At 46.2% G+C, this 17,242-nt stretch overlaps 1 long non-coding RNA gene across 1 annotated transcript; it reads left to right on the plus strand.

Moving 5' to 3' along the window:
• The first annotated feature begins 2,800 nt into the window (after nucleotides 1–2,800).
• Nucleotides 2,801–16,662, plus strand: LOC122543956 (uncharacterized). Its single transcript, XR_006310203.2, has 3 exons — nucleotides 2,801–2,918; nucleotides 4,342–4,466; nucleotides 14,478–16,662. It is a non-coding gene; the product is annotated as an uncharacterized LOC122543956 (long non-coding RNA).
• The last annotated feature ends 580 nt before the right edge of the window (nucleotides 16,663–17,242 follow it).

Raw genomic sequence — 17,242 nt, forward strand, 5'->3', positions numbered from 1 at the left:
AACATGTATAAAGGTTACTCCTCAGCCTCTGACACTCCAGGGAAAACAGCCACAGCCTATTTAGGCTCTCCAGAGAGTTTGAATCCTTTCAAGTTTCACGACATCCTTCTGATAAGAAGGAGACCAGAATTGCATGCAATGTTTCAAAAGTGGCCGAACCAATGGCCCATACGGCCGCAACACGACTCCAATGCCTATACTTAATGCTCTGACCAATAAAGGAAAGTATACCAATGCCTTCTTCACTATCTTATCTATCTGCAACTCTACTTTCAAGGAATTATAAACCTCCCTAGAACATTACCATTAAATGAATAAGTCATAGGGTCATAAAGATGTACAGCATGGAAGCACACCCTTAGGTCCAACCCGTCCATGCTGACCAGATATCCCAACCCAATCTAGTCCCACCTGACAGCACCTGGCCCATAAGCCTCCAAACTCTTCCTATTCATATACCCATCCAAATGCCTCTTAAATGTTGCAATTGTACCAGCCTCCACCACTTCTTACGGCAGCTCATTCCATACACGTACTACCCTCTGCATGAAAAAGTTGCCCCTTAGGTTTCTTTTATATCTTTCCCCTCTCACCCTAAACCTATGCCCTCTAGTTCTGGACTCCCCGACCCCAGGGAAAAGACTTTGCCGATTTATCCTATCCATGCCCCTCATAATTTTGTAAACTTCTAGAAGGTCATCCCTCAGCCTCTGACGCTCCAGGGAAAACAGCCCCAGCCTGTTCAGCCTTTCCCTATGGCTCAAATCCTCCAACCCTGTCAACATCCTTGTAAATCTTTTCTGAACCCTTTCAAGTTTCACAACATCTTTCCGATAGGAAGGAGACCGGAATTGCATGCAATATTGCAACAGTGGCCTAATGAATGCCCTGTAGAGCCACACCATGACCTCCCAATTCCTGTACTCAATGCTCTGACTAATAAAGGAAAGCATACCAAACGCCTTCTTCACTATCATATCTACCTGCGACTCCACTTTCAAGGAGCTATGAACCTGCACTCCAAGGTCTCTTTGTCCAGCAACACTCCCTATGACCTTACCAAAGTACTGATCTGATTTGCTTTTCCAAAATGCAGCACCTCACATTTATCTTAATTAAACTTCATCTGTGACTTGGCAGCCCATTGGCCCATCTGATCAAGATCCCACTGCAAAGTAAGGTAACCTTCTCCGGTGTCCACTACAGCTCCAATTTTGGTGTCATCTGCAAACTTACTAACTATACCTCCTACGTTCACATCCGAATCATTTATACAATGATGAAAAGTAGTGGACACAGCACACCACTGGTCACAGATGTCTGAAAAGTAAACCTTGACCACCACCCTATGTTTTCTACGATCGAGCCAGATCTGTATCCAAATGGCTAGTTCTCTCTGTATTCCATGTGATTTGATCTTGCTAACCAGTCTCTCATGAGTAATCGTGTTGAACACCTAACTGAAGTCCATATAAATCACATCCACCACTCTGCCCTCTTTGTTACTTCTTCAGAAAACTCTATCAAGTTCATGATACATGATTTCCCACACACAAAGCCATGATGACTATCCCTAATCAATCCTTACTAGACCGGCCAATTTTGCATTTTAGAGAGTCCCCTTTGTCCTCACCTCCCAACCCACGTGTCTCCAGATCCAATGCATCATCCTTAAACACTTCACCAACTCCAACTAGACCAGACCACCAAGAACATCTTCCCCTCCCCACCCCTCTCTGCCTTCCGCAAGGACCGTTCCCTTTGACAGTCCTTGGTTTGCACCACTCTCCCCACCGACCCCCCTCCTGAACCCCCAGGTACCTACCCCTGCAACCGGAAAAGATGCCAAACCTGCTGGCACGTCACCTTACACAGTTCCATTCAAGGCCCCAAACAATCCTTGCAGGTGAGACAGAGGTTCACCTGCCTCCCTTCCAACCTAGTTTACTGCATCTGGTGCACCCAATCTAGTCTTTTCTACAACAGGAGACTAAACGTAAACTTAGAAAACAGTTTGCTGAGAATCCGGGGCGGGGGCGGGCGGCTGGGGCTGGGGGTCTGCAGTGGCCACCCACTTAGATTACCCCAAGCACTCCCTTTCTGACATGATCATCCTTGGCATCCCCATTGCCAAAACCAACCACTACACAAATTGGAGGAACAACACGTTATCTTCTCTCTGGGCACCCTACAGTCCAAAGGACTCAACTTTGGGGTCTCCAATTTCTAATAACCTCCCATCCCATTCCCTGACTCCCTTCCCAGTCACTCCCTATCACTTCCACTGCTCTCTACCTCCAATTGGATTCATTCCTCCCATTGTCCAACCAACTACGGTACTTCACCTATCCCCACCTCACTACCCTGCCCCAACCACCTCCTTTATATGCAGCTTCCCAACATCTCCTCCCAATCTTTAAGAAGGGGGACACCTGAGACGTCGATTATTCCACCTCCTGACGCTACCTGGCTTGCTGTGTTCTTCCAGCCTCCTGCCTGTCAGGTTTGGAGAAAGGATGTTGATTGAAGGTGATGCATAAGACTGCCAACCCCGCCCCCCACCCTGATTTACAGGGGCACTCCCCAAATGCCAGCCACGTCACGTGACCTGCGCTCGGGGCACCCCGTGCGCTCTCACGCGAGTTCCTGGTCGTTGGTCGCTAACTGCCGCGGTGCGCGTGCACACTCGTTAGAACTACAACACCCACCTGGCCCCGCGGACCTAGTATCCGCCCGGCATGTTTACCAACTCGTACTGCGCAGGCGCTACGATCCCGGGCAGCATGGATAATGTAGTTCGCACAGGGTGTGCTGCAGGAAGCTGTGCGGAGAAACAGTTAATGTCTTGAGTCTGATCTAACTCTTGTTCAGACCTGGAAAATGCTAGGGTTTCTGTTGTAGACCGAGGAGAACAGATGGTAAGAGTGCCCAGAGTATGTCCCTTTTTGGTGAATATTTGGCACTGTTTGCCTCTGTTCATTTACAGCCAGACATAATCCTGTTTCCCCTGTTTATCTCCACCAGTGCTCATTTTCATACTCAAACCATGGCACGCTGCTTCTTGTTCTCGGTTATTGTTTATCCTTTATGGGGCTCACTTTAAAACTTCATCATCCCTTTGAATTCCATCTTATTCCTAATTTCCTGGAGGAACTCTTACTGTGACATTGCTCATTTACTCTGCTTTATTATGCAACACTCGATCTGAAACAGATCTACCTCCAGTTAGTGAACAATGTTGTTGTTGTTCCAAGAAACACTGACAAAACCATTCTACAAACTCCATTTTGAGATCACTCTTGCCAATGTGATTGACCCGGACTGTATGCAAACTGAAGTCCCCCATAATTATTCCCTTGTCTTTTTACAAATCCCAGTAGGTTCCTGTTTAATGCAGTGTCTTAACGATGCAGTGCTGATATCCAAGTCAAAAGTGTTCACCTATTTTCAATTCTTGGCACATCGTCCTTCCAAATTGCTTTCCTACTGACTGTATTTCATAACCTGGGGATAAATAATTTGTCAGTCTTGCTTTTGTTATGCCGAACTAAAAGGTTCCTCCCTCCTCCATTTCCATTCTGTCTGTCCCTCTGTAAAACTGAGTACTCTTGAATATTAATGTCCTACATTTTGTTCACATTAACCAAGTCTCTCTGGTGATTAGATCAAAGTCATTCACTTCTGTGTTCACCTGTCCATCCATCTTATTGCAGATACTTTGCGCATTCAAATAGAGAAACAATAACTTACATCTTATTACCAGTTAAACTTGTCCCTTACTGTTCCTTTCTTCATCCACATTATCATGTTATTCCTATGTTTGAACCTTTCTCATTGTTTTTGAAAATATCGACTCACCCGACCCCTGTTCCTGCCTCATCTCTGTCAGTTAAAAGGCTATTCGTAATCGTATTCATACGACTAGCCAGGACACTGGTCCCAGCACTGATCTTGTGGAATCCAATACTGAAGCTCGCTTTTCTTGAGCACTGGTGCCAATGCCCCATGAATCAAAACCACTTCTTCTGACAGTATTGTTTGATTCTGAAACTTCTTGCATGCTTTTGGGATTGCTCAGTATCTCTTCATGTGATCCCTCACTGTGTGTGTGTGTGTCTAGCTGCTGCATCTGTCTGCCACTTTCTGTTGCAGCTACTCTAAGATTCTGGGCTGACAGAATTCTCCACTGTAGACAGGAGAGCCTAAAAGATTATGTAACATTGACCAGGAATGGAGACTGGGATTTTTTACATCTCTGTGAGACTCGGTATCATTCTATTCGGGTAATACTCATTTCATCAGCGTAATTTCTGAATCTTTCTATTTCTGTGTCTCCTGTAGCTACTCGGAATTCTTAACTCAGCAGAATTCCCACATTCTGCCTCATCCATCACCACATTGAAGACAATCAACCAGCCAGAAAGATGAGGGAGAGTGAGATCTACAGTCTTCAATAAATCCTGCAGGTAAGATCACTTGTGTTGGATAAAGGTGAATTAGAGGGCTCAAAGCTCTAGGCCCACAAACATGACACAGCTTGAGCGCTGAAGTGGGAGCACAGAAGCTCCATTGTTATCCTCTCACGAGGCCTGCTTTCACCATTCCTTTACTGAGCTTTGCAAAGATAGCATGGGCTACAATTGATGACTGGGATCTTCACATGCTGTTTTCGTGAAGTTCAGTTCAACAGAGGTGGAAGCAGATCTGTCGCGAGAGGCTGCTAATTAAGTCTGATATCTTTTTGTACTATGCTGTTCTCTGTCTTCAACACAGTATTTATGTCATGTGTTATGTTGCTGTGTTTTATCTATCTAACTTCTATTACTGTCCCTATCTCTGTAACCTCCTCCAGTCCTTACTACCCACCCTATCTCTGTAACTTGCTCCTCTCTCTACAGCATGCCCTGTCTCAGCAAACTGCAGTCACTGCAGTAGTCACTATCTTTCCCATCTCCTCCAGTCTCTGCCATCTCCTACAAACCACCCCATCAGTACACCCTCCTCCAGTCTTTGCAACACTCCTTCCTCCCATGCTTCAGCAATTCACTATTTCTGTAATCTCCTACCGTTACTGCAAATCTCCCCAACTGCTTCAGGTTCTCCAAACGGTAAAGCTTTTCCTCCTTGTGTAATTTGCTTCAGTCTCTACTATACTCATTGTTCGGGTGACCTTCTGAAGCCACTTTGACCCTCCCCGTGCCTGTCACCTCATTCAGTCTCTACAATATTCTCCGTCTCTGACCTGCTTTTTGTAACTAGAATGCTCCCTATCTCTACTTTCTCCAGTCACTATTAGCCTTCCTAAAGTTGTAATCTCTTGCAGCCACCTAAAACTATCCATGTCCCTGTAACATCCTCTTGAAAAGAGGGAGAGGTATGGCATTGTTAGTCAAGGACGGTATTAAGGTGGCAATATTTGGTGAGAACTCATCTACTTAGGGAGTGTAGCCTGAGATTAGAAACTGGAAAGGAGAGGTCACCCTGTTGGATGTTTTCTATAGGCCTCCGAAAATTTCCAGAGATGTCGAGGAAAGGATTGCTAAGATTATTCTGGAGAGGAGTGAAAGTAACAGAGTTGTTGTTATGGGGGCTTTAACTTTCCAAATATTGACGGGAAATGTGATAATTCGAGTAGTTTAGGTGGGTCAGTTTTTGCCCAATGTGAGCAAGAGGATTTTGTGACACAGTATGTGGATAGTCAGAGAGTGTGGTGTTGGAAAAGCACAGCTGGTCAGGTAACATCCGAGGAGCAGGAGGATCAAAGTTTCAGCATAAATCCTTCATCAGGAATGCAACTTGTGGCCCAAGGATGCTGAGAGATAAATGGAAGGAGTGTGGGGCTGGGTGGGGAGGGGGGTGGTGGAGGGGTGTAGGTGGGGAGTGGGGAAGGAAGCTAGGAATGCGATATGTAGATGAAGTTGGGGATGAAGGTGACAGGTTGGAGAGAGGGTGGAGTGGATAGGATGAAAGGAAGATGAACCGGTAGGACAGGTCAAGGGGCGGAGACGAGTTGCAAGTTTGAATCTGGAATAAGATGGGGGGAGGGGAAATGAGGAAACTGGTGAAATCCACATTGATCCCGTCTGACTGGAGGGTCCCAAGGTGGATGATGAGGCGTTCTTCCTCTCGGCATCGACTGGTTAGGGTTTGGTGATGGAGAAGGTGTTGAATGAGGAATGTAACCGAACATTTTAACTCCTCCCTCATTCCGCCAAGTTTGAATCCAGTTTGCCAACTTCTTTTGGATCCCCTGGGGATACCAGCTTTTCATGTGGGGCCTTGTCAAATGTCTTAAGTTCATGTAAACCACACACACACACACACACACACACACACACACTCTCCCTGTAGGCATCTGCAGTCTCTCAAACATTCTGTATCAGAATCGCTTTTTCCAGTCCATACAATCAGTCCTATCTCTGTGAACCTCTCTTCCCAATACAACCCTCCCTGTCCGTGTGTTCCCCTGCACTGCCACAATGTTTCTTGTCTGAAAAAGTCTCCAGTACATTGAGCTGCCCCTATTTGTAGAGCGTCTTCCAGACCCAAAAAGCCTTTGCAACTTCCTCACTCCCTTACAGCCCTCATTATCAGTATAATCTTCCTCCTTCACAGCAAATCTCCATACCTTGGTGACCTCCTCAAGCTCCTGCAATCTTCCATAACCCCATATGCCGTACAGCTGCAAGTATCCTTCCTAATGTAATCTCTCCAATCCTCACAATCTCTATAAAGTTCACCCATCTCCACAACATACACATTCTCCGTAAGCTATACTAGTCCCTCCTACTTATATCCATGTAAACGCTTCAGTCCCTTCAACCCTTTACTTCTGTAGCCTCTTGCAGTTCATATATGGCTCCTTATCTCTATAGAGGAGAAAGTGAGGTCTGCAGATGCTGGAGATCAGAGCTGGAAATGTGTTGCTGGAAAAGCGCAGCAGGTCAGGCAGCATCCAGGGAACAGGAGAATCGACGTTTCGTTTCGGTTCATAAGCCTTCTTCAGGAATGAGGAAAGTTTGTCCAGCAGGCTAAGATAAAAGGTAGGGAGGAGGGACTTGGGGGAGGGGCGTCGGAAATGTGATAGGTGGAAAGAGGTCAAGGTGAGGGTGATAGGTCAGACTGGGGTGGGGGCGGAGAGGTCGGGAAGAAGATCTCAGGTTAGGAAGGCGGTGCTGAATTTGATGGATTTGACTGAGACAGGGTGGGGGGAGGGGAAATGAGGAAACTGGTGAAATCCGAGTTCATCCCTTGTGGTTGGAGGGTTCCTAGCCGGAAGATGAGGCGTTCTTCCTCCAACCGTCGTTTTGTTGTGGTCTGACGATGGAGGAGTCCAAAGACCTGCATATCCTTGGTGGAGTGGGAGGGGGAATTGAAATGTTGAGCTACAGGGTGGTTGGGTTGGTTGGTCCGGGTGTCCCAGAGGTGTTCTCTGAAACGCTCCGCAAGTAGCCGGCCTGTCTCCCCAATATAGAGGAGGCCATATCGGGTGCAGAGGATGCAATAGATGATATGTGTGGAGGTGCAGGTGAATCTGAGGCGGATATGGAAGTTTCCTTTGGGGCCTTGGAGGGAGGTGAGGGGGGAGGTGTGGGCGCAAGTCTTGCACCTCCTGCGTTTGCAGTGGAAGGTGCCGGGAGTGGAGGTTGGGTTGGTGGGGGGTGTGGATCTGATGAGGGAGTCACGGAGGGAGTGGTCTTTACGGAATGCTGATAGGGGAGGGGAGGGAAATATATCCTTGGTGGTGGGGTCCGTTTGGAGGTAGCTGAAATGACGGCGGATGATGCGCTGTACATGGAGATTGGTGGGGTGGTAGGTGAGGACCAGTGGGGTTCTGTCCTGGTGGCGGTTGGAGGGGCGGGGTTCAAGGGCGGAGGAGCGGGAAGTGGAAGAGATGCGGTGGAGGGCATCGTCGACCACGTCGGGGCGGACATTGCGGTCTTTGAAGAAGGAGGCCATCTGGGTTGTTCCTTTGGGGCCTTGGAGGGAGGTGAGGGGGGAGGTGTGGGCGCAAGTCTTTCCTTTGGGGCCTTGGAGGGACCGAATCAACACGGACATCTACTACAAACCGACCGACTCCCACAGCTAGCTGGACTACACCTCCTCCCATCCTGCCCCCTGTAAAAACGCCATCCCATTCTCCCAATTCGTTCGACTCCGCCGCATCTGCTCCCAGGAGGACCAGTTCCAAAAACGCACAACCCAGATGGCCTCCTTCTTCAAGGACCGCAATTTCCCCCACGACGTGGTCGACGATGCCCTCCACCGCATCTCTTCCACTTCCTGCTCCTCCGCCCTTGAACCCCGCCCCTCCAACCGCCACCAGGACAGAACCCCACTGGTCCTCACCTACCACCCCACCAATCACCATGTACAGCGCATCATCCGCCGTCATTTCCGCTACCTCCAAACGGACCCCACCACCAAGGATATATTTCCCTCCCCTCCCCTATCAGCATTCCGTAAAGACCACTCCCTCCGTGACTCCCTCGTCAGATCCACACCCCCCACCAACCCAACCTCCACTCCCGGCACCTTCCACTGCAACCGCAGGAGGTGCAAGACTTGCGCCCACACCTCCCCCCTCACCTCCCTCCAAGGCCCCAAAGGAAACTTCCATATCCGCCTCAGATTCACCTGCACCTCCACACATATCATCTATTGCATCCTCTGCACCCGATGTGGCCTCCTCTATATTGGGGAGACAGGCCGGCTACTTGCGGAGCATTTCAGAGAACACCTCTGGGACACCCGGACCAACCAACCCAACCACCCTGTAGCTAAACATTTCAATTCCCCCTCCCACTCCACCAAGGATATGCAGGTCTTTGGACTCCTCCATCGTCAGACCACAACAAAACGACGGTTGGAGGAAGAACGCCTCATCTTCCGGCTAGGAACCCTCCAACCACAAGGCATGAACTCGGATTTCACCAGTTTCCTCATTTCCCCTCCCCCCACCCTGTCTCAGTCAAATCCGTCAAATTCAGCACCGCCTTCCTAACCTGAGATCTTCTTCCCGACCTCTCCGCCCCCACCCTAGTCTGACCTATTACCCTCACCTTGACCTCTTTCCACCTATCACATTTCCGACGCCCCTCCCCCAAGTCCCTCCTCCCTACCTTTTATCTTAGCCTGCTGGACAAACTTTCCTCATTCCTGAAGAAGAGCTTATGAACCGAAACGAAACGTCGATTCTCCTGTTCCCTGGATGCTGCCTGACCTGCGCTTTTCCAGCAACACATTTCCAGCTCCTTTTCTCTATAACCTCCTCCAGACTTTACTTCTCTACTTATTTTCAAAATCTCTACCACCTCTTACAATTCTCCCGATCACTTGATTAACTCTCATATCCAATTACCTCTGTTTGTTTGTAAAGTCCTCTTAACCTTCCAACCATTCCCTGATCTGTGCATTCCTCCAACCTCTCAAATCTCGCCTGTCTCAATTATTGTGCAGTCATAGAGTTGTCCAGCATTGAAACGGATCCTCCACTCCAAGTTGTCCGCGTCAACGAGATATCCTAAATTAATCTAGTCCTTCTAAACCCTTCCTATTCCTTTACCCATCCAGATGCCTTTTAAATGATGTACTTGTACCAACTGTAGCAAATGCTGTGGCAGCTCATTGCATAAACGCATCACCCTCTGCATGAAAATATTGCCCTTTGTATCCATTTTAAATATTTCTCCTCTGGCATTAGATCTATACCCTTGAGGTTTGGACTCCCATCTCCCTGTAGAAAAGATCTTTTCTACTTAGCCGATTCATGCTCCTCATAATTTTATAAGCCACGATCAGATCACCTCTCTGCCTCCTGGGAAAATAGCCTCTGCCATTTCAGAATCTCTCCCTATACCTCAAACCTTCTAGCCCTGGCAACATCCTTGTAAATCTTTTCTGAAATTTTTCAAGTTTCACCACATTCTTCCTATAGCAGGGAGACTAGAATTGCACGCAGTATTCCAAAAGTAGCCTATACAATGCCCTGCACAGCTGCCATGGGCAGCACGGTGGCACAGTGGTTAGCACTGCTGCCTGAGACCCGGGTTCAATTCCCGCCTCAGGCGACTGACTATGTGGAGTTTCCACGTTCTCCCCATGTTCTCCTCCGGGTGTTCCGGTTTCCTCCCATAGTCCAAAGATGTGCAGGTCAGGTGAATTGGCCATGCAAAATTGCCCGTAGTGTGAGGTAAGGGGTAAATGTAGGGGTATGGGTGGGTTGCGCTTCGGCGGGTCGGTGTGGACTTGTTGGGCAGAAGGGCCTGTTTCCACGCTGCAATCTAATCTAATCTAATCTAATATGATCTCCAACTCATCTCCTCAAGGTAATCATCAATAAAGGCAAGCATAATAAATGGATTCTTCACGATTCTGTCTACCTGCAACTCCACTATCAAGGAACTATGAACCTGCCCTCCAAGATCTCTTTGTTCAACAATATTTGGCAGGACCTTACCATTACGTGTATAAGTCCTGCCCTGATTTGTCTTTCTAAAATGCAGCCCCTCGAATTTCTCCAAATTAACCTCCACCTGCCACTCTTCGGCTCATTGGCCCATCTGATCAAGATCCTGTTGTAGTCTGAGGTAACCTGCTTCACTGTCCACTACACTGATGTCCAATTCTGGTGTTGTCTGCAAAGTTACTAACCATGCCTTGTATGATCACATTCAAAGCATTTATATAACTGACAAATAGCAGTGGACCCAGCACTGAACTTGTGGCACAATGCTGGTCACAGGCCTCGAGTCTGAAAAGCAAACGTCCATCACCACCGTCTGTCTTCTACCTTCGAGCCAGTTCTGTATCCAGATTGCAAGATTTCCATGTGATCTAACATTTTTAACCAGTATACCATGAGGAACCTTGTCGAATTGAAGTCCACATCGATCACGTCCACCAATCATTCCTTATCAATCCCCTTTGTTACTTCTTCAAAAAACGCAAGTTAGTGAGATACGATTTCCCATGCACAAAGCCATATTGACTATTCATATGCGTTGCCTTTCCAGTACATATACATCCTGTCCCTCAGGAATCCCTCCAACAACTTGCCCACCACTGATGTCAAGCTCACCGGTTTACAGTTCCCTAGCTTTTCCTTCCCACCTTTCTTAAATAGTGGCATCACGTTATCCAACCTTCTGTGTTCTGGTACCTCATCTGTGGCTATTGATGAGACAAATAGTTCAGCAAGGAGTCCTGCAACCACTTCACTAACTTCCCACAGAGTTCTGGGTACACATGATCAGATCATGGGGATTTATCAACCTTGATGCATTTTGAGACGTCCAGTACCGCCTCTTCTGTAATATGGACATTTTTAAAGATGTTGCTATTTGATTCCCTGTGTTCTGTATTTTCTATACCCTTCTCCAGTAAAAACTGAAGCAAAGCTGTTGTTTAGTATCTGCCCCATCTCCTGTGGCTCCACACATAGGCAACCTTGTTAATCTTTAATGGGTCATATTCTTGCCCTAGTTACCTCTTTGTCCTTAATGTAGTTGTCAAAACCCTTTAGATTCTCCTGAACCGTACTTTCCAAAGATACCTCATGTCCCCTGTTTGCCCTCTTGATTTCCCTGTTAAGTATATTCATACTGCCTTTATACTCTTCTAGGGATACAATCGAATTCTGCTGTTTATAGCTGGAATATGTCTCCTGCTTATTTGTGACAAAAACCTCAATTTTTCTCGTCATCCTACATTCCCTACAGTTATCAGCCTTGCCCTTCATCCTAACAGGATCATACTGGCTCTGGACTCTCGTTACCTCACTTTTGAAGCCGTCACTTCACTAGCAAACATCTACCCCACCCCACCCAAACAATTTTTGAAAGATTTTGCCAAATACTATGAAAATTGGCCTTCCTTCAATTCAGAACTTTAACTTCTAGATCCAATCTATCCTTTTACGTCACTATTTTAAAGCCAGTAGTGTTTAACATGCAACTGGACAGAATCAAACTACTTTTGCGAAAATGTATACAGAGATAGTTTATGAATAAAGTATATAGACAATAGGTGCAGGGGTAAGCCATTCTGCCCTTCGAGCCTGCAGCACCATTCAATATGATCATGGCTGATCATTCTTAATCAGTATCCTGTTCCTGACTTATCTCCATAACCCTTGATTCCACTATCCTTGAGAGCTCTATCCAACTCTTTCTTAAATGAATCCAGAGACTGGGCCTCCACACAGCCACCACTCTCTGGGTGAAGACGTTTCTCGTCATCTCTGTCCGAAATGGTCTACCCGTATTTTTAAGCTGTGTCCTCTTGTTCGACACTCACCCATCAGCGGAAACATGTTTCCTGCCTCCAGCGTGTCCAATCCTTTAATAATCTTATATGTCTCAATCAGATCCCCTCTCAGTCTTCTAAACTCAAGGGTATACAAGCCCAGTCGCTCTAGTCTTTCAGCGTAAGGTAATCCTGCCATTCCAGGAATTGACCTCGTGAACCTACGCTGTACTCCCTCAATAGCCAGAATGTCTTTCCTCAAATTTGGAGACCAGAACTGCACACAATACTCCAGGTGTGGTCTCAATCCCTCTTGTTATGAAGGCCAGCATGCTATTAGCCTTCTTCACTACCTGCTGTACCTGCATGCTTACCTTCATTGACTGGTGTACAAGAACACCCAGATCTCTTTGCACTGCCCCTTTACCTAAATTGATTCCATTTCGGTAGTAATCTGCCTTCCTGTTCTTGCCACCAAAGTGGATAATCATACATTTATCCACATTAAACTGCATCTGCCATGCATCTGATCACTCATCTAACCTGTCCAGGTCACCCTGTAATCTCCTAACATCCTCCTCACATTTCACCCTGCCACCCAGCTTAGTATCATCAGCAAATTTGCTAATGTTATTACTAATACCATCTTCTATATCATTAATATATATTGTAAAAAGCTGCAGTCCGAGCACTGATCCCTGCGGTACCCCACTGGTCACTGACTGCCATTCCGAAACGGAGCCGTTTATCACTACTCTTTGTTTCCTGTCAGCCAACCAACTTTCAATCCAAGTTAGTACTTTGTCCCCAATACCATGCCCCCTAATTTTGCTCACTAACCTCCTATGTGGGACTTTATCAAAAGCTTTCTGAAAGTCCAGGTACACTACATCTCCTGGATCTCCCTTGTCCAGCTTCAGAGTTACATCCTCAAACAATTCCAGAAGATTAGTCAAGCATGATTTCCCCTTCATAAAGCCATGCTGACTCTGACCTATCCTGTTACTACTATCCAGATGTGTTGTAATTTCATCCTTTATAATAGACTCCAGCATCTTTCCCACCACTGAGATCAGACTAACTGGTCTATAATTTCCTGCTTTCTCTCTCCCATCTTTCTTAAAAGGTGGGACAACATTAGCCACCCTCCAATCTGCAGGAACTGATCCCAAATCTATCGAACTCTGGAAAATAATCACCAACACATCCACGATTTCTTGAGCCACCTCCTTCTTTACCCGGGGATGTAGACCATCAGGCCCTGGGGACTTATCAACCTTCAGACCTAACAGTCTCTCCAACACCAATTCCTGGCAAATAAAAATTCTCTTCAGTTCAGGTCCTTCAACCACTGTTACCTCAGGGAGATTGCTTGTGTCTTCCCCAGTGAACACAGATCTGAAGTACCAATTCAATTCTTCTGCCATTTCTTTGTTCCCCATAATATATTCCCCTGTTTCTGTCTTCAAGGGCCCAATTTTAGTCTTAACCATTTTTTTGCCTTTCATATACCTAAAAAAGCTTTTACTATCTTCCTTTATATTTTTGGCCAGTTTACCTTCATACCTCATTTTTTTCACTGCGTATTTCCTTCTTAGTAATCCTCTGTTGTTCTTTAAAAGCTTCCCAATCCTCCGTTTTCCCACTTATCTTTGCAATGTTATACTTTTTCTCTTTTAACTTTATATGTTTCTTAACTTCCCTCGTCAGCCACGGCCACCCATGCCTCCTCTTAGGATCTTTCTTCCTTTTTGGAATGAACTGATCCTGCATCTTCTGCATTATACACAGAAATATCTGCCATTGTTCCTCCACTGTCGTCCTTGCTAAGGTATTGCACCATTGAATTTTGGCCAGCTCCTCCCTCATAGCTCCATAGTTCCCTTTATAGAATTAAAAAATTGTCACTTCCGACTGTACCCTTTCCCTCTCAAATTGCAGATTGAAGCTTATTGTGTTATGGTCACTACTTCCCAATGGCTCCTTCACTTCGAGGTATAGTTTTGAAATAAAAAAGAAGCTAGGCTCAATGTGAAGTGATAGTTACACTAAGGAGTGTGAGGCTTTCAGAACCTACCTGGTACAGCACAGGTTTGCTCGGGGTGAATCACTGATCCCAGAGCAGACCTGACCCGGTTGTTGGTGACCTAGACAGGATTTTGTAGTCTGCATTCGGCAAGGATTTTGGCTGCCAATTTTTAATTTCCTCATTCTCCCTCTTCCACTTGTAGATAAGGGTGATACCATCTTTCCTCATGGAATTCACTCATGCTACCTGCCAGAAACATACTGTCATGCATCTCCAGCAATCAAAGGGATAGAGGATCAGTCAGCCAAGTTTCCAAAGAAAATGGCCTTGCCCTTCCCTCGATTTCTCTTGGCTCCTGAGGCCAGTTCGAATACAACAGAATAAATAAACCTCGGCCAGTAAGCCATCACTTCCGGGTCTTTTAATCTTTTCTAAGGACTCGAGGGCCTTCGTCAGCTCATTCAGAGGTAACGGCTGATCTAGCCTCTCCCACATGCTGCTGTCTAAGACCTCCATAATACAGAATGGAACGACTGTGAGGCTGCGCTGTCTGTGGACTTCGTATCGTACAGACTGGCATAAATGGATTTGCTGATTCTCAGGATGTCAGACTGAGATAATGTTACCTAGCCAGTTTCTTTTTTCAAGGCTGCTGAGCACAGAGCTCTCCTTGTGTATGTTCTGGAAGAAGCACATCTCCACTTGCTCCATGGTGTGGACACTGGACCGGAAGATTAGCTTGTTGGTCTCTGAAGTAGAGAGCATGGTTTGCTGTCTCTTCGCCTCCTGAGATCCTCCGTGACATCACACCCCATTGCCTGCAGCAGTAATAGGTTCTGCATGGTTTTATGACATTTGGACAATTTTGTCCTGGTTGCATCTACACACTAGTCATACCCACCCCCCATCTGATTCCTGTGACCCCACACTTTCCTATTAGGAGTTGCTGCGAAATGGCCAGCTGCTCATTCTTTATCACTGGGTGTACACATAAGCCTGACCTTATTTATGCAGCTCCCAGTAACAATACGGTGACTGTAAAATGTCTCACAGTGGACCCTGGACTGGAAGATTAGTCCAGGGGCACTAGCCTTGCCAACGCTCCTCCCACTAGCTATGTGGTCACTGTGATTCAGGTCTCATTTACATACCTCCCAATATATACATGGTGATTGCAAACAGTCTCAGTGTCCCTGGCCTCAATTGCACAGCCTCCAGTAAAAAGACAGTCTCACAGTGACCTTGGCCTCGGGTATCCACATCTCAGTAACTAGACAGTAACAGCCTGCCCTCAGCTAAAGACCACACACCTCTCCCTCCTCCGGCCCAAACGTACATACCATCCAGTAACTATAGAGTGACTGTAACCAGTCTCACAGTGAATATGATTGATTCAAAGGAGAAAGTGAGGACTGCAGATGCTGGAGTCCCAGAGTTGAAAAATGTGGTGCTGGAAAAACACAGCAGGCCAGGCAGCATGCGAGGAGCAGGAGAATTGACGTTTCGGGCATAAGCCCTTACTCCTACCAGTAACTTCCCAATGTCTGTGGCCTGTTTCACAGTCAGCCCAGGCTGATCTGAGTGAATCCTTTGTGTCCTCTTCCATTTAACCCCTGCTTTTGAGAATGCAGCCAGATGCCCCTCCAGGCTGCAACTGCATTCTCCGCACTGTCTTGGTGCTCCCACATACACCACCTGTCTCTCCCTTTCCGTCCTTAATAGTTCTTGTGAAATCCACCCCCTTCCCTGATCCCCACCTTCCAGCTGCAATTTTGGAGAATCCTCACTATGGGCACTGCCACTTCTTCTCCAGCTCATTCATATTTCTTCTCCAAACAGAAACATGACTCATTGATGGGAAGAAGTGGCAGGTGAATGAGATAAATCATACATCTGAATGCAGATTGCTGTACAACGGTGGGATTAACTTTATTTTATACGCATAAAAATAGAAGCAGGAAAAATGTCTTTTTATGCATGCAAGCCATTTCACTGAATACAAATGTGCAAAGAAATGATATCTCTGTTTTTTGACCAATTTCAACAACACAACATTGAAGAAAGAACATTTGGAAATGATATAGAAACTGCAGAGTTCAATGACTTAGAGGATTACAAATCAAGGTCGGGGAAGCAAACCATTTCACAAATGGAATGTTTCATTCAGACAGTTAAACCTGTCTTCTTCATTCTTTACTGGTCTCCTTCACATTCAATTTTTTTCTACTCTCTGAGCCGGCCCCAACATGGATCTCCCTTTCTCTCCCTGGGTATGTAACTTTTTTTTTAGCATGTGCTTGATTTCCAGTGGCCGTACTGCAGTGGTTGTGACCAGGTCAGTCAGCCGTATCTCATAGAATATGAGTTCCCTGACTGTGACTTGGAAGCAGGTAAAGCCATCAAGAAGGTGAATCGATCAGGGAGCCCTGGCTGACAAATAAGAAGGGGGAGTGTCAAAGAACCTGACACTTTGATAGCTTTCTTTGAATGAGGCAGTACCAAAGTCAGGGACTGTTCATGTGTATATAAAGGGTGACTTGGAGACGGGCACCAGCCTCATTGTAGTTATTTCACATACGTCTCTAGCACTGGGTCTGAATGTTACTGTCTAGCTTCCCATTGTTGTCAAACGTATGCAGTGATCAGCTGGGGTAGAATAAGAATGATATGGGGAATGTGGGACCACTATTGGGTTGCATTTGCAGAAGTGTTGATGGATAGGAAAAAAGAGGTTGCGAATTGAATTGGTTTTGACTGTGAGGGATTCTTGAATTTAATGAATTGATAATTGACTTTTTTCTTGAATGACATCTGAAATGATTCATTGAATGATAAGCAGGAAGGATATCAGTGTATATTGGTACACTCGGATTATTATACTGATTTGAAATGTGATAGAGGTACTCGAATAGGCACAGACCCCATTTACAGAAAATCCCAGATTCCTTAATAGATTTATTGTATCTT

Source organism: Chiloscyllium plagiosum, unplaced genomic scaffold (assembly GCF_037043375.1).
Source record: "Chiloscyllium plagiosum isolate Xiang-an unplaced genomic scaffold, Cpla_swu_hap1 HiC_scaffold_46, whole genome shotgun sequence".
In the NCBI taxonomy this organism is placed as follows: Eukaryota; Metazoa; Chordata; class Chondrichthyes; order Orectolobiformes; family Hemiscylliidae; genus Chiloscyllium; species Chiloscyllium plagiosum.